Below are 23,802 nucleotides of genomic sequence, written 5' to 3'. Positions count from 1 at the left end.
GCTCTCCTCCTTGCCCTGTCTCTCTCGGGATGCACAATAAATTGACGGTTGAACAACCTGGCGCATCTCTTCGGATCAGTCACGGTTATTTCGCCAAAAGTGACTGAGGTCCTGTCATTCCGTCTACCGGGGTTCGAGAGTGACTTAACAGTAGACCACAGTTTGCCTACACCGGTCCCTAAGTTACATAGCTCTAAGTGTTCCAGCCACAAATTCCGCTTATGTTCGCTGATTACCCAGTTTATTTCCAGATTCAGCTCGCTGATTCTGGGGTTAGCGGTGTCCATAGCACGAATCCCATCTCGCTCATCTGCGAGTAACACTGCTTGCGCCGGGAAATTGGGCCGCACTTGGGGTATTCGACCGGCTGGTATAAAGCGAGCGGCTGCTGAATTAATGATGTCTCGGAATTTCCTCTCGGCCACTAGCACATCAGAGGGGGGTGGCAGTTCACTGAAGCGGCGATTAATATACTCTCTGAAGCAAGCCCAAGCGGCCTTCTTATGATTGATAAACGTCCGGCGCTCAGAGGTTATGAAGTCGGGTGATCGGTCGATGGTGAGAATTATGCTGCGCATTAAAGTCCCCTAGAACTAGACGATTATGGCCAGATAGCAACCCACCTATGTCGGGGTTGTAAGTCTGGCCATTAATCGGGACACAGCTACCAACCGGCGGTATGTACACGTTATATAGCTCTATTCCATGTAAGGATAACTAGCGCCGATATAGGTCTATATTGAACGGAATGGTCTATTACGAAGGCCAATCCCTTACCTCCATTCCTTGAGCGATCCTTACGTAGCACATTGTAACCGTGACAACTGTGAAAGCTGCAGGTGTTGGTCACATAACACCTCATTGATCTCGCCACGAAGTCCGCAAGAACGATACACTTCCCGGGACTGGCCTGGCGATATTTAGGCTGTGGTGCTGCCGTTGCGTAAATTCCCGTACGAGGGAGGTCGGGGAGTCACAAAGTCCGGCGACGAGGACGCAGAGGGCGACGACGCCTGTGACCCACTGTTGGCTATGTTCGCACAGCACCTTGCGACATAACCAGTATGACTATACTCCCGTAGTGATGTGAGGCCAGAGCAAGAACGGAAATGTACCCACTCCAAGCACCGGTTACACCTCACCGACGCCGACCGATAATGAAGGCGGTTCTGGGAAACCGAACAGAAGCAGGGTCCGGGGTTCTTTTCAATCCTGGCACGGACCAGAAGCGTGCGGAGATGTGCCTCTCCCATGCCGAAAAAAGACGAACACGTACACTGCTGCCTAGCAGCCCTTGCCGATGAGGATTCCATCGGGTCAATCCGGTGCGAATTACCGGCTGCCATGGCATTGATTTAACTGTAATTTGGTCTGGTGAGATGTATTAAATCCCTAAACATTCTTCCCGAATATGTTCACTCAACCAAATTTGTTATTCAAAACTGCAAAAATGTTTGTCTGATGAAAATGGGAAAGCAGACATTACTGCTGTTTCAGCAAACATAAGGCTGCTGTGTTAGCAAACATTTCGGTCAGCTAAAAATGCTGAAAAAATTGTATACCATTTTTTATGTTTGCTGTTACTTGTTTTGATTACTTTAGGCTTTTTTTTAATTTTTTGTGTAGTCCATAGGAAAGACAAAGTGTGCCGCTGAGCGAAACCAAAATGTAAAGAAGTTTCATATGACAGAGAATCTCCCAAATGGCGCCAGTATAAGTGAGAAGATAACCAGCGCCAAAATGTTTTTCTGATTATAACTCATGCATTCGGCGTCACAAGAGAACATGCTATCCAATTAAAGGCCTGGAAATGTCACATTTTTGTTCATTATGCTGTACCGTCATCAACTCTCCATCGAAATCATTTGAGCTAAATGAAAGAAATCCAAATGACGCTTTTACCTGTTATTCTACGGCGTAAAATGGACATTGGAGGAAATGAAAGAAAACTCAGAGGATGTAATTTACCTGATATTTTATGGCGTCAAATGGACGTTTGAAAAAAAAAACGACAATGGCATCATAAAACTAAATTTCTTCCTGTTTATAACTAGGGATTTAGTATGACATTTTCAATGATTAAGTAGAGTTGAATGGAATTAAACTATCGCAAAAAGTCTACTTTAAAAATTTGCAATCTCTGATATGGTGTATTTTAAAATTTTGTTAATTTTTTGATTTTTTTCTATAATTCCAAAATGTTTAGCTGCTAAACTCTCCCAAATATGTAATTCGCTAAGACATCAAAGTACAAGGCAAGATGCCTTCATACTCTTCTCAGTGTCTTTTCGATGTAATAATTTTTTTTTGTTGTGATTCACCACATTCGACGACTGAACGTCAGTCAATGTATTTTTGGCCTCGTGTGCAGTGGTTTTGGCCATTTTGCAATTTCTGCAGCTTAGCGACATGACAGATGTATCGTGTCATTACCATGCGAATCGATTTAATTTGAATAACGCTACCAAATCGATCTACAGTTTTAAGCTCGTAGAAGACTAAATTTGTATGCGATTTGATTGGAAATTGGTATTGAAAGTGCACTGTGCCCAACAACATTAAGTTTTGGAAACCTATCTTGAACACAAAATTTTGTTGTGTTCAAATTCTTGAAATGTTTTGATCAATATTGGGATTGCACTCCGAATATCCGTATTTATTATATTTGCAAACATCCTTCATAATTACGATAATATCTTAAAATTTTATGAAAACTTGACTTTTGTGAAGTGTTTTTGAAATCTTAAAAATAATGTTGCAAAAATTTCTTACTAATATCAATGCTAATTTTGAATTTTAATCAAAGTCGTGGTGTCTCCTTCAATTTAAATGCCATTTCTTTATCTTAGAGTTAATATACTGCAATACAACGCCCCTAAAACTTAGCTTAAAGCCATGCACCCTTAGGCCTAGGACGTGATTATAAAGATTGAATATAATATTACTAAAGTTCATAAATCTTTATGTTTATGACTTAATTTTTAAAACCTAGCATAAAATAGTAAAAATTAGGAGCATTTACTTGTCATTTAGAACAAAATCGCTTCCTCAATATAACGAAACAAAAACTCTTTTATATTAGGGTAAACATTTTTTCAGTGTGGCGACATTTGTGAGGTATGCCATGTAAAAACTTCTCTTCAAAGTGCTGTCGAACTGCGGTATGTCGTTCGGAATCGGCTATTAAAAGGAGCTGCCTTATCATACACCTTAAAAATTTGGTTCGAACAGCACTTATTATTATGTGAGAAGTTGGCCCCCCTTCCTTAACCCTTTTACTACTGATGACCTCTACAGAGGACATTAGTCCACTGTTCATTGATCGTATGATTTTTGTAATTTTGTTTGGGTGTATTTACGATATTGCTGTAATATTTACATATCAATGGTGGACAGCTCAACACGTATTTAGTCAGTTTAATTTTGAGTTTTACGTGACGCTGTCCACATTTTCGTTTTTTCTTAAATTAGCATTGAATAATTGTGATGATCGCTAATGCTAATACATAAACCATGAATTTTTACCGGAAAGAAGAAGTGTTGCTTAGTAAAATGCATGATGTGAGTGTAGCGTATTTCGAAATAGTCATGTCCTTGGTAGTGGACATCGATAGTCAACGGTTGTAAAATCTTAACAAGGTTAGTAAACCCTTATAGATCGATGTAGACCAAACTTGGCGTGTATGTTGGAAACCAACACAAAAGCCATCGTGGAAAATTTTATCCAAATCGAATAAAAATTGCTTTCTCGAGAGGCTCAGGATGTCAAATTGGGTTATATATCGGGTTATTGTAAGAATTGGACCATACTTTGCATGTATGATTAAATTCATAACAAAAGTCAACTTGCAAAATTTCTGCGAAATCAGATAATAATTACGCCCCCTAGGGGCTTAAGAAAGAATTATATCGGTTGATCGGTGTATTGCAAATTTTGCCCATGAACATTCCATTAAGGAACAGGGGCAAACGCAAAATCGGTATATATGGGAGCTATATCCATATATGAAACGATATGGTACATTTCCCCAATCCCCAATGACGCACATCAAAAAGAAGTATCTGTGCAAAATTTGAAGCCAATTGCTTTATTCTCTTACAATTCATTCATTGGTAATTTTTCGTACGATTGACTACCAATGTCCTCTCAGGAGAACATTTTGCTACATAAATTCTCGAAAAAAAAAATTTTAATGCCAATTAACAGGTTGTGAAGGGGAAATAATTTTATCGATAGTGAAAGGGTTAATGGAATGTTCGTGGGCAAATTTGCGTTTGCAAACTTCTATTTAGGATGCAAATTCTTTAGCATCAAGTCAAATATCTTACACCAAAGGAATTGTTTTCTTAAACATGTTGCAGAAAGGAGCAAATATTTAAGGTAGGGACAAAATCTTTTTCGGTGTACTCTAATCCAGATCTTAAACTCTAACTTGAATACCTTGCCTCGTATTGTTATTTATCTCTCAGCTAATTGGGTGTTTGCATATTCAACACCCAAACAGACACCTAATTCAGTAGCTAAAATACGAGCTCATCAATTAGCCGGAACCATTTGGAGACGGGCTTCGAGTTGCGGAATGTTTATGTGTATCTATCCGCTTGTTTTATCTCTAGCCATCGATCTATCGATCGCTCACACATTGTGTGTATTTATGAATTCTAAAGCGACACAAAACAATCACATGCAAATGAAGCCATAAACAAAGAAACCATCAAATCATTTTTTTAAAGCCGAATACATTTTTTGAAGTGCTTTTCAAATTCTATCGCCATAAAAATGCAAAACAATAAAGAGCCGAACGAAAAGATCTCATTCAAATTGCTCGAAAATCCAGTGTCCATGGTTTTATTTCCATAAATTGGACGCAAAATTTGAGTGTCTGTTCATGACTGGCAAATTGGACTTGAATTTGATATAAAAATTCCAATATTCATTATTAAAAGCCTCTTGTTATTGATTTCTAGCAATCAAAAAAGAAAATCTAATGGGTTACGCATTTGCAATAGTCAAAATGATATGTTTGTTGTTGGCTTTCCATGAGAAACTAAAACATTTAAAGAGCCCCAATTCGATCTGATAAAGACCAACTAAGTGAAATGTCTCAATCAAAGGATATGTAATCCAATTCTGGCCTTTGACACCAATTGACTGCGGATTTTTTTCTCGAATCTCCTGCATATTGAGTTAGTACCAGTTTTTACAACAAAACAACAGCTTATCGCAGTATACTCCACGGAGTTAGTTATTAAACAAATTCGCATATACATTTCACTTTGCTTTTTGATTGAGTGAAAAATACACCGAGAAAAAAATGTCTTAAAATAGATGTTGTATAGACTTTGCTTCCTCCTAAATGACAATGAAACATTGGTTTTCTAACTTCAATCGTGGTCGTAATGACAATCATGTGGGCGGGTATGGGTATGTGGGTGAGCACTACGGATAACAAAACTTTCCAATCAATAATGTAAAACAATTAGAATTGGAGTTAAGACGAATGTTTCGAGATGTTACAAAGGGAATGACGAAATTGGTATACCCCCCACCATCCTATGGTGGAAGGTATCACCATCGGAAGGGGGCACTCTAATTTCGTCATTCCGTTTGTAACACTTCGAAATATTCGTCTAAGACCCCATAACGTATATATTGGGTTGCCCAAAAATTAATTGCGGATTTTTTAAAAGAAAGTAAATGCATTTTTAATAAAACTTAGAATGAACTTTAATCAAATATACTTTTTTACACTTTTTTACTAAAGCAAGCTAAAAGAAACAGCTGATAACTGACAGAAGAAAGAATGCAGTTACAGAGTCACAAGCTGTGAAAAAAATTTGTCAACGCCGACTATATGAAAAATCCGCAATTACTTTTTGGGCAACCCAATATATTCTTCATCGTCATGGCATTTTAAGATGTCGGTCCGTCCGTCCGCCTGTCGAAAGCACGCTAACTTTCGAAAGAGTAAAGCTGGGCGCATGAAATTTTGCACAAATACTTATCAGAGAAGGTAGGTTGGTCCATGTTCTGATATAACTGCCATATAAATCGATCTTAGATCTTGACTTCTTGACCCAGCACAGGGCGCAATTCTTATCCGATTTGGTTGAAATTTTGCATGAGGTGTTTTGTTATGACTTCCAAATTTTGCACGAGGTGTTTTGTTATGACTTCCAACAACTGTACTAAGTATGGTGCAAATCGGTACATAACCTGATATAGCTGTCATATAAACCGATCTGGGATCTTGACTTCTTAGGCCGCTAAAGGCCTCTTATCCAATTTGGCTGACATTTTGTACAACGGCTTCTCCCATGACCTTTAATATACGTGTCCAATATGGTCTGAATCGATCTATAGCCTAATACAGGTCCCACATAAACCGATCTCCCGATTATGCTTCTTGAGCTCCTACAAGGCGCAATTCTTATCCGAATGGACTGAAAAATTACAAAATTACTTCTACTATGGTCTTCAACATTCAAGGATCAAAATGTTATGCTAAGTTCAATACACAAAAAAAAAATACACGCACACACAAAAAAAAAAATACACGCACCCACAAAAAAAAGATACACGCACACACAAAAATAAATTTCAAAGATTTTTCATTTTTGTTCTTATTTTGCATTGCTTAAATGGGAAAGTTATAAACGAAAGGGGTGAGATGCTTATCGAGTCTTCTTATATATAAAAATGAATTCGTGTTTGTTTGTCGGTTTGTTTTATTGTTCCGCATAGACTCAAAAACGGTTGAACCGATTATCTTGAATATGGATATCAAATGAAAGGTATTGAAGAGTAGAATACGAATGTGGTATTAAAAATTGGGTCCAAGTACCCAGGAAGTCATCCTTAACCCAAAACTTCTAAAAGCAGACAAATTGATCATCCATATCAATATGGGGCTTAAATGAAAGGTATTCGGGAGTAGATTACGAAACTGGCATACAAAATCAGATCGAACTGTAGGAACTCACCCCATCCCCCAAAAAAACGCCCCAAATGGGCATATGACCCATCATGTCTATATGAGACTCGGTTTTTTTGTTCGTTCCGTAGAATCAAAAAAGGAAACATAGGTTATACAGTTTTAGATATCGGATGGTGGCTGACCCTCCCCCTTACCCTAAAAACGCCACCCAAAACTAAAAGTTGACTGATAGCCACAATATGGGTATCAAATGAAAGATATTGGAGACTAGAAAATGAATATTGTATTAAATTTTGGGTCCAAGTACCCAGCGGGCCGACCCAACCCCAAAACTCCTCTTAACAGATGCCATTCGAAATATGGCATAAAAAACTAAGTCCAAGTAATGGGAGGTTGCCCCACCCCAAATACCACCAAATGGGCATATCAGCCGACCATGGCTATATGGGATCCAAATGAATGACATTTGGGAAGAGATTAAAATTATGACTATGACTTTTATGAAAATTTGTGTTCAATTCTAGGTGGCGCTTTTTGTACTAAAAATACGTCGAATAGGTTAATTGACCCATTATGGCAATATGGGACTCAAATGAAAGGTATTTGAGAGTAGAAAACGAATTTGATATCCAATTTTGGGGGTACGCCCTAAATCACCCCCAAAACTGAACTTTATTTCCGACTATAGCAATATGGAGCTCAAATCAACGGTATTTGGGACCAAAGAACGAATTTGATATCTATTTTCATGACAAAGTGCCGGTCGCCGCCCCAGCCCCAAAACAAAGTAACGGGATTTGGGAGTGGACACTGGGGCGGGGGGGGAGCACTTCCCATTACCCTAATTTCAAAAATACCAGATCTTTGTTGGTAATGTGATTCGTTCGAAATTTTTTGAACTCTAACATTCACAAAAAAATCTGGTTTCTATTGTTGAAGACGGGTGCCACCCAAACCCGCCAAATGGATATATAGACCAATCGCGACAATAAAGAGTTGTGTTTGGGGAGCCGCCCCACCCCAATACCATCTGACTCCCCAATACCTCTCTATTATATAAAAGCTATTTGGGGTGGAAATTTATTGATTTTCGGGAACCCTGGGGTCCACCCCACCATCAAACACAACTTTTTACCGATCATGCCACTATGGCATGATCATAGGCGGACATAGGCTACAGTAGCACGAATTCGATATTCACATTCAGAGGAAAGTGTCCCCACCCTAAAAAGATATTAGAGAGGTAAATAAGGCGTAGAGGAGCGGGCACTGTTCAGCTGGGATATAATAAGTTGCAATGTGGCGATTTGTAAAAAATGCTATTAACTGACCGGCTCAGAGCAAATCCTGCATGGAATACTGCAGCTCCGTAGAGGATACATCTGAGGTCTCGGTGTCTAGGCTAAGGAAGATCCTATCCTCGAGACATATTACGGTGGAATATATTGAGAAGTCAGAGAATGTATGGACATTGTCTAGTGGGAAATACTAGGACTACTCTTGATATCCATTTTTCGGGAAACTTTCCAACATACAACTTGGCTCTAGAAGAGGTTTTCACTAGTATGCATTCGTCAGAGGCTATTGGGGAAATTGTCTCTGAGCCGAAAATCCTTTGGCGATAAAAAGTTTCGACTCCTTTAAGTCGCCAGCCCCTGATGATGTATAACCGGTTGAATTACATGCTGTATCCCACAGGCGGGCTCCTTGGCTTAAGATGGTATTCTCTGCTTGTATCAGTAGAGTATGTCGTATATACCTGTGGAATGGAGGGACGCAAAGGTCATTTTGATTCCAAAAGCAGGAAAACAGCACCATAAGAAAGCGAACGATTTCGCCCTATTAGTCTGTCATCCTTTATGCTAAAGATTTGTGTGTGGATAGAAACATATCTTAGGGCAAGGATATCTAGAGATCGCCTGTCTCGGCAATAGCATGCATATAGTAAGGGCACTATCCACCTCTCGTTGTCAAGGAATATACAATGCTAGAATTCTTGGACACTGAACGTGCTTTTAATAATGTAAAGCCGAGGTCAATCATGAAGGAGCTGAAGTTTCTAGGCATCAACTCTATCTTTAGAAAGTTTATTAACAACTTACTTACTAAAAGTTGCGTTACGGCAGGCTTGGGTTCTGTGGAACACCTCCAAGAGGTGTACTGTCACCTCTACTTTGGAACATAGCCATGAACAATATATTGGGTTGCCCAAAAAGTAATTGCGGATTTTTTAAAAGAAAGTAAATGCATTTTTAATAAAACTTAGAATGAACTTTAATCAAATATACTTTTTTTACACTTTTTTTCTAAAGCAAGCTAAAAGTAGCAGCTGATAACTGACAGAAGAAAGAATGCAATTACAGAGTCACAAGCTGTGAAAAAAATTTGTCAACGCCGACTATATGAAAAATCCGCAATTACTTTATGGGCAACCCAATATTAATGCCTCTGTAAGAAAAAGATGCAAACGTGGTCGTGTATGCTGATGACGTGGCAATAGCGGTTAGGGGAAAGTTTCCCAGCTTGATTGTGCATCACAGCCGCCCTGAGGACGATACCATCACATGCACTGACTTTAATGGTACACCTAATGCTGCTGGACATTGTTGCGAGAGCAATTGCTGCGACCACTGCCATGAGGCTAAGGGAGTTTTCTCTTTGGTTGATACAATGTCCGATGTTCCTTTTTATCAAAAAGCGGCCTGAGCCGCTTTTTGATAAAAAGTACTGTACTACTATTCTTAATAGAACCGATTGGAACTGAGATATGCCTGGTAATAGAAGTTACATAGACTTTTACACAGATGGTTCCAAACTAGACGTGGGCTTTGGGGTGTACTCTGAAAACCTGGAACTGGTCATATCGAGAAGGTCACCCGACCACAGCCAGGCAGCCATTGAATCCCTGGAGAAGGTATTTCTGAATTCAAAAACCGCTGTCGTCTGCAATTCAATATTCACTTGTTCTGGATGCCGGGCCACAGATATATCGGAGGGAATTGTGCAGCGGACGAACTTGCGAGACTAGGAACTACCTTAGATATTCTAGGGGAACTGGATTCTGTGGGTATTAGAACTGGCAAAATATCGATGGCATCATCGATATTTCATTTTTTTAACAGAATATCGATTGATATTTTTTCAAAAATTGAGCAAAATTGAACAAAAAATAAGTGATGCGACACGGAATGTATCCGTTAAGATAATTTGCGTCTATATATTCATGACTTCCAACTGACTTTATTGTCAGTTGATCTCCAGATTTTTACTTCTCATTTTCGTTTGAAATGAAGGTGATGGGAAATTGACGATAGTATCGATAAAATCGATATTTATTATTAAAACTATCGAATGTTGCGATTATCGATAGTTTGCCAGCTCTAGTGGGTATGCCTCTAGCGACATGTAAGCTAAGTCTTTAGGATCAGGCGCTAAGGGCAAGGAATGATAGATGGTCACAAAGGGGGGCCTGTGAGCATTCCCAAATTATGTGGCCTAATCTAGACTTCGCTGTCGCTGGCTAGAACAGACGTCTCAGTCATTGTGTCCGTCATGACAGGTCACCGTCTGAGCGGAAAACATGCTGACAGTCTGAAGGTTACCAGTAACGACTTTTTGCCGAAGCTGTGCGGACGTTAAGGAAGAAGAGACTATAGAACATCTGCTGCATGTGTGTGTCCAGCACTTTAGGTTCTCATTTCTTTGAGAACTTATCTGATTTAGCGGATGTGGACATTAGCAAGTTGTTGGAATTTGCAAAGCGATCTGAATGGTTCAGCTAGAAGGCATCTTCCTTCTTCGGTTCCTGTGGTATCATATCACAATGGACGAAAACGTCTAAGTGAGTCTGATGGCAGACTGCCATCTAACCCAAATTTATTTTACTTTCTTTAATGCACACAAAAAATATGGATTGATCGCAAGATTTTGGATACTAATGTCGGCCAAAGAAGAAAGCCTTCTTTAAATACAATTTTGCTCGAATCTGAAACTGAATCTACTTTTGTTTCACACATGACTCTGAATTTCTTTTCCTCGAAAAATTTAATTTTTAACTAACATCTCAACTGTTGAAATGCAATTGTTTAAGGACACACCTACTTGTTTTTCTGTTTCTGGCACAATCCTAACTTTTTCCTGCATTTCTTCGATGCTATCTTCTCTAAACGATATTTGTCTTCAGACGCAAAGTTCCCTAATGACGAGTCAAAATCTTGTGCCGAGGATTTTTTTTTTCATCAAACATTTGCAAAATTGGGCATTTTCGAAATTAGCTCAACAAATCTTTAGTTTAAAGACATAATTTTTTTCGGTGCCATATATCCCTCTGACCCAGATTAATTAAAAAAATCAATAATACTTCTCGCGCCATAAACCCTTTATGTCAGTCTGTCCTTTATACAGGAGCATGTGAAAGCAAATCTAGACGGCGCCCTGATTTCATTCCTGTTTGCAATGCGAGTGTTGCCTTGGGTGCTGTGAATGTACATTCATATGGATAGAAATTTTTATTTACTACTTACATGTTGGTAGTGTTATTGCTAATATGGAGGGAACAGCTGCTTTGGCAATTGGATTTTTTTACAAAAAGACGAATTGCTTCCGATTTCATTTATCCATAACTGAAAAGGATAGATAAAAAAGTAAAAAAAAACTATGAGTGATAAATTAAATTAGGGCGTTGATTAAGGAACATTGTGGTGGGTAATTGGATAAAATGTTTCAACTACCAGATTCATTTTTGATAGAAAAAGTGTTGCATCACATTTTGTGTAAAAATTCGATTAACTACGCAAAAGTACCTCAAATGCTGAGTGTATCATATAGTGAATGTTCACTAGTGAAATAATCCCTTCAAAGAAAGTCGAGAAAATAGAAATGACTAGGCTCGCCATGATAAACGGATGAAAACATTTCAATATGTGTAAAAAATATAAAGTCACCTATCAGGATTGTTGCAGGAATTTCATACAATGCTGGCACAAGGGATCGCTAAAGCCATACAAATATTTCACAAGTTTGTTCACAAATCGCAGTGAATGCTGAATGCATAACAATCGACCGTCACACAATAGGTGGGGAAAGAAAATAGTGCAAGTCTGCCATTCACGAAATTTTATATGGTTACTATCTGAAACGGGCCCGCTCCGCTGCGCCTTCTTTTACTTTATGTGGAACAAAATTATTCTTTGAATATCTATTTTCGACAATCAAGGAGCTTAAAGTGAAATACCATGCTACGAAAATAATATACGTATATTGCAAAAGTATAGCAATATAAATGCCTTTATCTGAATCCCATATGATATTTATTGGTCTATGAATTCGCTCGGAATACTCCATTATCAAAAGTCTTTATTTCAGCTCGATATTGTCATGATGATAGATACTTGGATACCTTAGATACTTGGCCCTGAAAAAAAAAATCAACATCGTGCTCTTCTCTCAAATACCATTTATCTAAACCCCATATTGCCATTGTTATAAGGGGAGTTTATGTATGGGATGAGGCGTCCTCAAACATTCGACCCCAAAATGTGTACTCTTTGGGGGATGTTTTGGGAAAGGAGCAGTGCCCCAATTTGGATATCAGATTCGTATTCTACTCCCAAATACCTTTATTTGAGCCCCATATTGCGATGGTCAGTAAATAATAGTTGTTTCTGGAGGTAGACCTCCAGAAAACTGGTACCGATAGTATCAATTTCGTACTACTCTCCCCAACACCTTTCATTTGAGCCCCATATTGACATGGTTGGTAAATATGCCCGATTAGGGCTGTTTTGGGAAGTGGGGTGGTCCCCCAAATATATCAGCATCGTGCTCTACTCTCAAATATCATTTATTTAAACCCCATATTGACATTAGCTTCAAAATTTGATATCAAATTCGTTTTTAATCTCAAATACCTTTTACTTAAACTCCTTTTTGCAAAAGTCAGCAAATATGACCGGTTTTGGGGTATGGGCCCTAAAAGCTATCAATATCGCGATTCACTCCCTTTAAGACCCAAAATTGTCATGGTGAGCAAATACGTCCTATTTGGGCGTTGTTATGCGGATGGGACGCCCCCTAGGCAGTTGATATCAGATTCGTGGTCTACTCCCAAATACATTTCATTTGGGCCCCATATTTCCATAGTCGGCGAACATGACCGGTTTCGGGGGGATGGGGCGGCCGTTCAGTGATTTGGCATTGAAAATATATATCCGATTCGTGTTCTACTCAAAAATACTTTTTATTACAACCCCATATTGGAATGGTCAGAAAAAACGTCCTATATGGGTGGTGTTATGGTGGTGGGGTGACCTCACTCTTTCCCGAATATTGATATCAGATTCGTGCTTTACTCCCAAAGAGCTTTCATTTGAGCCCCATATTGCTATTGTAGTAAATTTGCCCTCTTTGGGAGTTGTTTTTGGGCCGTTTGAGGGCGGCCGCCCCTCATTTGGATATCAGATTCGTATTCTACACTTAAATATCTTCTATTTGAGCCCCATATTGCCATGATCGGTAAATAAGTCCTGTTTGGGGGATGTTTTGCGGAAGGGGTGCACCCCCAGAAACTTGGTCCCACATTTGAATACCAAATTCGTATTCTACTCGCAAATACCTCTCATTTGAGTCCCATATTGCCAAGGTCAGTATATATGTCCGATTTAGGGGAGTTTTGTGGGTTGGGGTGGTCCTCCAAACATTTAGTCCGGCAATTGGATAACAGATACGTTTTCTACTCTCAAATACCTTTCATTTGAATCCCATATTGTCATGAGTGGCCTATATAAATATTTGGTAGGTTTAGTAGGTGGGGCTGCCCCCTTAGGTACCCCATCCAAAATTTGGATACTTTTTATTTTTTAGGTTATTATAAGAAAGCACACAAAATTTCGCTTAAATCGCACCATCCCTCACCGAGATCTGGCGTTTCTGAAATTAGGGTAAAATCAGATATCAAAAAATGTAGTACCCTATTTTCACCACGGGATCATTAGGCACCGTGAAAATATCAAGAAAATCGGTTCAGCCGTTTTTGAGTCTATAAGGAACGCACAAACAAACATACAATCAAACAAACCGACAAACAAACACAAATAGATTTTTATATATAAGAAGAAGATGGCTGAGGTGTTATCCAAATCCAGGTGTCCCTGCGCCCATTTGTGTGCCTAAAATTGCCCTCTCGGCCCTCTAAAATTTTGTTAAGGTTGGCAAAAGCGTCAGTCAGATACCTTACTGATATCGTTTGATTACCGAATCAAACGATATCAGTGAAAACCATGAAAACCATTTAGGCCTTAAAATATTGAAATCACGATTAATTTCAAGATCACTCAACATTCTTGATTTGCGTCGAATCTTTCGTGAGTTGTTCGTCTAAAATTCAACCAATATCGTTCCACAACCAACGTATTCGCCTGATTTAGCTCCGTGTGACTCTTGGCTGCTCAGTTTACTCAAGCGACCGCCCCGGGGAAACTGTTTTGAGTTAATTGAAGATATGAAACGTGGATAGCTACGCGCATTGAATATTGTCTCAATCGATAAACATGACCATGCGGGTGGGTTTTGGGATGGGACGTCCCCCCAGGTTATTTGACCCAAAAATTTATACCAATTTTGTGTTGTTGGCATACAAAATGTCCTTAAAATCGACCGACCCTTGGTCTAGGCATGCTGGTAACCACTTATCAAAGATGGGTCAAGAATATCCCTGATGCAAAACACAAGCCCTAGATCCCCCTTCGAGAAGCCGCATGGCATACGGTCCTGCCTTCCCTGAGCCCTTAAAACGGCAGATCGTTCTATGGCTTATGGTATTCATATTGAAAAAATGTTTGTCTTACTTTAGATGGCCAAAGATGAGAAACTTAATTTAAAAATGGAAATTTTTTTTTTATTTTTTAAGGAAAGAATTCCTTTGGTGAAAGATCTTGTACTTGATACTAAAGAATTTTTATCTCAATAACCTTGACTTAACTTTGCGTCTTATTGTTAAAAACAACATTCTAAATCAAAATCAAATAAGATGTTGATCTTGGGATAAGGAGAACGTAGCACCTTAGTTAAAGTCAGGTATACAAACGCCTTAAAAAATAGGAGCTTCTCTAAATGGTTAAATTTAAGATTCTAAATTCAATAATCGATTTTTTTTTTCTTAACATAAGATATTGAGAGTCATCTGTGAAGTAGAATGAGAATCAGTCAGCGATAGAAATTCATATCGGACGGTTGTGTTCGTTAGCATATAGCGAGCTAAATTTAAAGATAACATCTTTAATTTGAAGATTGTCTTCCTTGGTTCGCAATCATAGCGAAAATCTCAAGACCAAGAAAAAACCGTTAGCTTTGATTTGATTGGAAAAAAATCCAACAAACACACACAAAATGGAGCTATTTATGCTTAAAATTTTATCGAAGTCTGGTCAGATTTCGTTAAAGCTACCATACATAAAAATCTAGACATTTCGCTTAGACAATAATGGCATTTTCATATAACTTACCAAAGAGCTAGTCAAATTTAAAGTTAAAACGACAGTTACCAAACCAACATCCAACACATCATTCGCTGTGGTATCCGAAAATGGAGACTTACTCTCTGCAGCAATTCTTACAGATTATTCATCAATGTTTGAAGCTGAAGCCCGATGAAGTCCGATAGCCGATTAATTTTAGAAGCATGCACAAATGGCTGGAATAAATATGAAATAATAATAATGTCCATTCAACAACAACTGCTTGACACAAAAAGCCATGTGAAACCTATGTGAGTTCCCAGCCACGTTGGCATAACTGGACAAAGATTTGGACATTTCCCAACATATACGTTTATACCCTGCTCGAAGAATTACACTTTAAAACTTTCATCCAGACTTGACCGAAAGATGCAAAATGGCGAATGGACCTACTACGACCATCTGTACAACAGATACAATTCTGATCGGAAACCCTTGCATCTGTCACCCTCAACAACTGTGGCAGCAAACAAATGTTTTATCTGTCTTCGCCGCCTTACACATACCAAACATACTCATTCTTACATTCTAAAAAAGGATCCACCACCATCTTGTGAATTCTGCAGGCTATCCACTATATCAATAAAACACCTGCTCCTAGAATGCCTCCAGCTTCAGTCGGCTCGACAGAACTCGTTCCATACAACGGACATAGCATCGATCTTGCAACATCCAACACAACGATATATGTGCAGCTTCTATGATATTTTGAAATCGTTAAACCTGCACCACAATCCTTAAATAATCCATTTTACTTTGTGCATATATAACCATATCTGTATATGGATCAACGTTAAGCCGGCAGCTTTAGTCGCTAGTGCTTAGTTCTCTAATGTGTATTGTAATTTTTTAAATCGTAGTAAATAAAATAAAGTTAAAATAACCATGTTCTGAAAATTTGAAGGTAGAGCCAACTAAAAGACCCTGGCGACCGGACCATCCGGATTGACATCATCATCATCCGTAATGCAGCAAATAAAAGCAAACTTGTTATCGCAGTATATACGAATTTTTTTATTTAGCTCAGTTACACAGAGGATGAAATAAATGGCAATGCAACCCGAAACACTGATTGCACGGCGACACAAATATAAAATCTAATTGAGTGCAGCATTCAGATGAAGAAACATTTAGCGAAAAAGATGAGAAAGCCATCCAGCCCACTAGCCATTCCTTTTTTTTTTGTCGTATCTGCTCAAATACACTTGAATGAGAAGTACCATCTACAATGCGTTAAGAGTTGGCTTGATGTGTAAAGCAATTCGGAAATGAATGACCTATTGACCAAAAGAGCTGCATTGACTCCTCAATCACAGGATGAATATTGCTACCCATGTTGCCAAGCTAACGGCACCATGAGGGCAAATGGAAATTAAAGTGAAATAAAATAAAGAAAAATAAAGGTAATTATATTTTTTGGCTGGATGTTAAACACAAAGAGGAAATCATTCACGCGTAATAACATTGGTCGTTAAATACAATAAACACCTGGATGAACACCGATATGTACCGAGAATATTGAAGAAAACAGTACCAAGAACAACTGAATAGAATGTAACGTAATTCGGTTATCGCGATTCTTTGGAAAAAAAATAATCAGTAAGGAAAGGCAAAAGTCGGGCGGGGCCGACTATTTAATACCCTTCGCCAACTTGCATACGTGCTACTTAAAACTTATCTTTAATTCTGCATACCTATTGAAATATTGACATATCGGATAAAAAATATATATGGCAGTAATATCTAAACCGAATTTTTGGAAACTTTGCACACGTATTGAGACGTCAAATTCAACACCTCGTGCTAAATCTTGTTAAGATCGGACTAAAATTATTTAAGGCTACCGCCTTAAAACTCCAAATCGGATGACATATATATATATATATATATGGAAGCTATATCTAAATCAGAACCGGTTTAAATTGGCGCACGGGTTGTGACGCCGAATAAAACGTCTCATGCTAAATTTTTTTGCACCTGACCAAATTGGGGCTGCTACAGCCTGAAAACTCCATATCGGATGAAATATATATATATATATGGGAGCTATATCTAAATCTGGACTTATTTTGACGAAATTCTGCACACATATGAAAACGTCAAACACAACACCTCGTGCTAATTTTTTTAAACATCGGACCAAAATTGCAGCTCCTACAGAGTTCAAACTCCATATTGAAGGAAAGACATTTATTGGAGCTATATCTAGATCTGGACCGATTTTTATGAAATTTTGCACACTTACGTAGACATCAAATAAATCACCGCATGCCAAATTGTGTAAAGATCGGACTAAAATTGTGGCTTTTACAGAATTAAAAAGTCCATATCGGATGAAAGATATGTATGGGAGACCTATCTAAATATATTAGAGCTTTATCTAAATCTGAACCGATTTTTATGAAATTTTGTACACATATGTAGACTTAAAGAAAACCACCTCATGACAAATTTTGTAAAGATCGGACCAAAATTGTGCCTTCTACAGCCTTAAAAAGCCATATCGGATGAAAGATATATATGAGAGCTATATCTAAATCGGAACCGATTTTTTTTCAAAATCAATACCGTTCGTACTTGGGCCAAAGAAATGATATATGCAAAATTCATGAAAATCGGACAATAAATGCGACCTGCACCTTGATCACAAGGTCCATGTAGAACAGACAGACAGAAGGACGAACAGACGGACATAGCTAAATCGAATCAGGAAGTGATTTTAAGCCGATCGGTATACTTATCAATGCGTCTAGCTCTTCTCCTTCTTAGCGTTGCAAACAAATGCACAAACTTATAATACCCGGTACCACAGTTGTGGTGTAGGGTATAAAAATCAATAGACAAATGGATGTGGGCTTTTAAAACCATGTTTACAAGATTTGCGACAAGATTTGGATAATCTTGTGTGTTTGCAACGAGGTTTCCCATATATTTTCAGTGTGAGCAAATCTACTTATTTAGGGAGATTTGCAGCAAATCTCCATCGAAATTCAAATGCAACACTCCGTTTGTATGAAATACCGGTTATTATCGGCGTTTTCTACAGCATTTTTTCCCAACACCTGACAATTATTGGGGCTCCGATTAGCCGATTAGTGGTAGAACTAACGTCGGTAATCGAATCCATGACCATAAGGACGATAACAAACGGGGTGGTAAAGTCACAGATGTATTGCAAGGATTCGCATTATTTGAGGAAAAACAGTACGGAGAGCCCACCCCTTCCCGCTTACTCACAGTATTTCCCTATGCCCAGCTTTGGGAGAGAGAGGTCCTAGCTACACCCAAAAAATTAAACGGAATTTCTTTGCAACAAACAAATCTTTTTTTTTGCATGCGGTCATAAACGTTGGTCATAAATTTGCCGCTATTTGAAGTTGAAGTTAATTCGTTTATGGTGAAACCTTCCAGAACTTCGTCTGCGTTAAGGGATGGACATTTTGAGCGAAAACTCAAAACTTTTTTTTAATTAAAAATATTTCGTTTACCTTGCTTTGTTACATGAAAAGATATTCGTTTGCTTTGTTTACCTCCTGGGTCTCTTCCATTTGGCAGAGAGTATGAGCTATATGTCGATGGCTTAATATAAAAAGGGCTTAACTCGATCTTTTGTTACTTAACAGAAGTAAAAGACTTGACATAGGCCCTATTTTTGTAATCGTTATTAGCAATTACATACGCCTGAAATTTTGAGGCAAGGTGCATCAAACATCTCCTTTTATGGGATTTTCATTAACTAATCGTCGTCAGTCAGCTAGTAGTCAGTATTGGTAAGAACGCGGATGTGAACTCGGAAAGTAAAAATTTTTCAAAATTCACTTAAAGATGGGTATTAAGTGGAATTTTTCTCAAAACGTTGTTTCACAAAGTGAAGTCTACTCTCATTTCTGTTTTTGGCTTAAAAAAAAAACCCTATTTACAAGCAAAATACTATTTGGCAACTCCATCAAATGTTCCACCACCAACAGCTTATATATAAAAATCAATTTGTGCTTGTTTGTCGGTCTGTTTGACCCATATAGACCCAAAAACGGCTGAACCGTTTTTGATATCTGAAGGGGGGCGGACCCTCCCTCTTACCCTAATTTTCAGAAACGCCAGATCTCGGAGATGGGTGGTGCGATTTAATCGAAATTTTGTGTGCTCTCTTATATTAACCTAAAAACAAAAATTCGATATACAAATTTAAGATGGGGGATCGCCCCACCCCCAAACCTACCAAACATATATATATATATATACCAATCAACTAAGGTATTTAGGATTAAAAAACGTATCTGATATCCAATTGTCGGACCGAGTGTTTGGAGGACCAACCCAACCCCCAAAACATCTCTAAATCGGGCATATTTACCGACCATGGCAATAGGGGACTCAAATGAAAGGTATTTGCGAGTGGAATACGAATCTGATATTCAAAAGTGAGACCAAGCTTCTGGGGGTCCACCCCTTCCGCAAAACACCCCCAAACAGGACTTATTTACTGACCATGGCAATATGGGGCTTAAATAAAAGCTATTTGAGTGTAGAATACGAATCTGAAATCCAAATGTGGGACCAAGTGTTTGGGGACCGCCCCTCCTCAAAAACATGCCCCAAAGAGGACAAATTTACGACCATATCAATATGGGGCTCAAATGAAAGGGCCTTGGGAGTTAAGCTCGAATCTGATATCAATATTCGAGAAAAAGTTTCTATGGGGGCACCCCACCCCCATAACGCCACCCAAATATAGACCATTGCACTATGGGAGTCAAATAAGAGGTTTTTTAGAGTGGGGCACGAATCTAATATATATATTTTCAAGGCCGAGTCACTGAGTAGCCGCCCCATCCCCCAAACCAGTCATGTTTGCCGACTATGTAAATATGGGTCTCAAATGAAAGGTATTTGGGAGTATATCACGAATCTGATACCAACTAAGGAACGTCCCAACACCATAAAAACCCCTAAGTAGGACGTAGTAGCTCGCCAAAACAATTTGGGTTTTCAAGACAGTAGAGCTCGATACTGATAGCTTTTAGGGTCCATATCCCAAGCCGGATATATTTGCTGACATTTGCAATAAGGGGTTTAAATGGAAGGTATTTGAGATTATAAAACGAATTTGATATCGAATTTCGAGACCCATGGCAATATGGGGTTCAAATAAATGATGTATCGAAATATGAGAATAGAGATGCTGATATATTTTCAGGGCTAAATGTTTGGGGGGGTGGGGCACCCTACACCCCAAACATCCCTAAATCGGGCATATTTACAGACCATGTGGATGTGGGGCTCAAATGCAAGGTATTGGGGAGTAGAGCACGAAATTGATGATACCAACATTCAGGACAAATTTTCTGGGGTCTACCCCTTTCCCAATATGGGGCTCAGATAATGGTATTTGGGACAATGTGGGACCATGATTTGACCATACCAATAAGTGGTTTAAATGAAAGATATTTCAGATTAGAAAACAAATTTTATAGCCAATTTTGGGGTCAAGTGTCACTCTATAAACTCTCCTTAATGAGAATATTGGGCTGAAATAAAGTCTTTTAAGAATGGAGTACACCTTACATCCAAACCAATCCATTCGAGTAAAATTCGTAGTCCAATAAAGATCAAATGGATCTCAGATAAAGGCACTTATTTTCGTACCATGATATTTCACTGAAAGCTCTTTAATTGTCGAAAATAAATATTCAAAGGATAATTTTGTTCTATATAAAGTAAAAGTAGGTGCAGCGAATTTAGTTTTTATATAAAAAACAAAAATGTCAGATCTATAGTTGCTAACAATTGTTCGATTTAAACTCATGTTGTCTCAAATCAAAAAAACTTCCCGTGCACGCTTTTAATGAATATCACATTTCCACGCTGTGAAGAACAAATGAAAATGTTTTCAAAGATTTGCTTTACTATTTTTTTGCGGCAGAAAAAAATGGTCGTATGTACAACGGTCAAGTGAGGATTGAGTTTCAGTCTATTTTTTAAGCATGCTCAGACTATTTTAATACCTTGTAACACCAAAGTTGCGACAGACCTGGTATCTGGTGAAAATAAAATTCACGATCCAAGCACTGGTAATCCGAGCACGCTACTAACTCGGCTACAGGACGTACGCCCTCGTACAATAAAAATAAAAAAAAAAACACCGCACTAAAAAAACGCCACAAATAATTTTTTTTATTTATACGTTACACAGCAAACACTTCATTTTAATAAACGCCTCAGCGCTGTTAGGCATAATGGAGACATGTTGGCAAATAAAAAAAAAAAATAATCAATAACAGTCGGACCTCGATTATCTGGAAAGCTCGGGACAGGAGGCATTACGGATAATCGATTTTCGTTGATAATGAAGTCAAATTTTGTTTGCAGTTTTTACACAATTTTTTGGGCAAAAATTGTAAGCTATAGACGTTTAATAGAAGTTGCAACTTAGAAATTCCATGTATTGGCAATATAGCTGAAAAAACATTTTCGTATAATACTCGTACAACGGTGGGATAAAGTACTGGTAAGTTTGCTGCAGTCTTCAGAGTATTATTTTGAAGCCTTTGCAACGATTTTAACTCGCCTGTGTTTCTCTGTATGCATAGATCACAGCCACATAGTAAAGATTACTCTGTATTTATGTTTGATAAATCCCAAGTGCTGGAGATTTTTCAACTTTAGCCGATTCATGTGATGATTCCACTTAAGATTTGACCCAAATATTTGACAACATTGACTTTCTTTATAAATTTCTTCATCCACAGTAATGGTAAAGTCCAAATTATGGCCAGGATACGGTTTAAATCTGATTAATTTAGTTTTCGTTTTTTCTATTTATAAATGATTTGTTCAATCGCCGTGGACTCGTACGGATATCATCGGCATATATACTTCCATGAATTTATCAATGAAAAGATCTTCAAAATTGTCATACACATAGTACCGACTTTTTTCACAAGATAATTTTACTTATCGTTCCATTTGTGGCCAATGAATAAGTTTGTTGATGTATTGGTTTTGTATTTTATAACAGAATTGACCTAAGTAAACCCATTTTCGACAGGTGTTGCGTTTTCGCATCAGTGACTTAAATTTAAATGAATATATATTGACTGTATGTTACAAACTTTTACTGGGAAAACAATTGCTCTGACTACAGAATAACATAAAAACCGAAAGCCAAGGAAACATTTTTTTTCTGTCCTATCTTTTTTCCAACCCCGATTTCTCGGCAACTATTTGTTTGTCAAGGAACCGAAAGTTTCTTCTATGTAAAGTTTCAAAGCGATTACACTACAAGAGGGGGTTGCGTTCTAAAATGGGTTAAGGGCATAGAAAGGAATTTGAATGTTTTGCAATTGTGGGAGCACATAACAACCCAACAACGGGCTTAGTTCAAGAAAAGGGCTAAATCTCCCAGCACAGTTGTTTTTTACCTAACCTACTTTGCTAATGGTTTTTATACAGCACAACCTAATGTACTCATGTTTGCATATGTACACAAATCACTCACATATCGCATTCGGTGGTATTATAATGTTTGCGCTTGCAAGTCAACGATGTGTGAGTACGTACATCCTTACGCCAAACCAATCTGCCATTTCCCTATAACAAAAGGAGACGAATTGAAAGCGGAAATGCAAATACACACACACACGCACACACACACTCGTTCGTCTCATTCACGTGCATGCTGCTCCTTTGTGTAACGCTTTACACAGTAAAACAAATTGGAAGAGATTATCATGACAAATTGCCATTGTATTTTACTAACTGGGAGTTATGCAAAATGTTTTTTTAAAGAGTTAAAAGTTGTCAGAAAGATACTTAAAATTTGTTTAAAATACGGTTGATACAGCACTTACACCATTGGAAAGATATGTTTTCAGAAACATTCTACCTCGAGTTAGATGAGATGTTTTGGGGAAAAATTCGTCAAAAGTCAGCAATCTGCAATAAAGCGCAAACATTCGAATGCAAACTTGTGCCGCATTTAGGGAGTGAGACTTTTGGCAATCCTCAGAGTGTTTTGCTTTCTATATTCGAAAAAGAATACACTGGTGATCAAAACCCTATGCTTGGTATTATTTTGTTCGCGTCCTTGGCAAAGATTTTTAATACCATTTGGCATCAAAGGAGGCTATTAAGAATTGACGGCGTCACATGTGTTGTTTATTTGTTAAACAAATAAATAAAATGTTTTAATACAATTTGAGTGCTTAACAACCTGCTCAAATACTCGAAAGCGGAAGAGGACATTCTAAATCAAAACCATGATAGTCCCTTGTATGGTGTATTCATACGAAAACCACTTCTGGGAATCGATGGATATGGAATCAATTGCTGAAAATAAAGAATTGAGGTTT

At 38.1% G+C, this 23,802-nt stretch overlaps 1 protein-coding gene across 3 annotated transcripts in view; it reads right to left on the bottom strand.

The window, feature by feature from the left end:
• The window catches only part of LOC106096169 (receptor-type guanylate cyclase Gyc76C), a 102,471-nt gene that overhangs the window by 34,455 nt on the left and 44,214 nt on the right, over positions 1-23,802 (bottom strand). For all 3 annotated transcript variants that reach the window (XM_059362056.1, XM_059362123.1, XM_059362086.1), the window contains exon 2: positions 11,462-11,560. The gene's annotated coding sequence lies outside the window, so the exon portion shown is untranslated. The remainder of the gene's footprint in view (positions 1-11,461; positions 11,561-23,802) is intronic.

Source organism: Stomoxys calcitrans, chromosome 1 (genome assembly GCF_963082655.1).
Source record: "Stomoxys calcitrans chromosome 1, idStoCalc2.1, whole genome shotgun sequence".
NCBI lineage: Eukaryota > Metazoa > Arthropoda > Insecta > Diptera > Muscidae > Stomoxys > Stomoxys calcitrans.
This window is presented reverse-complemented; position numbering and strand designations above follow the sequence as displayed.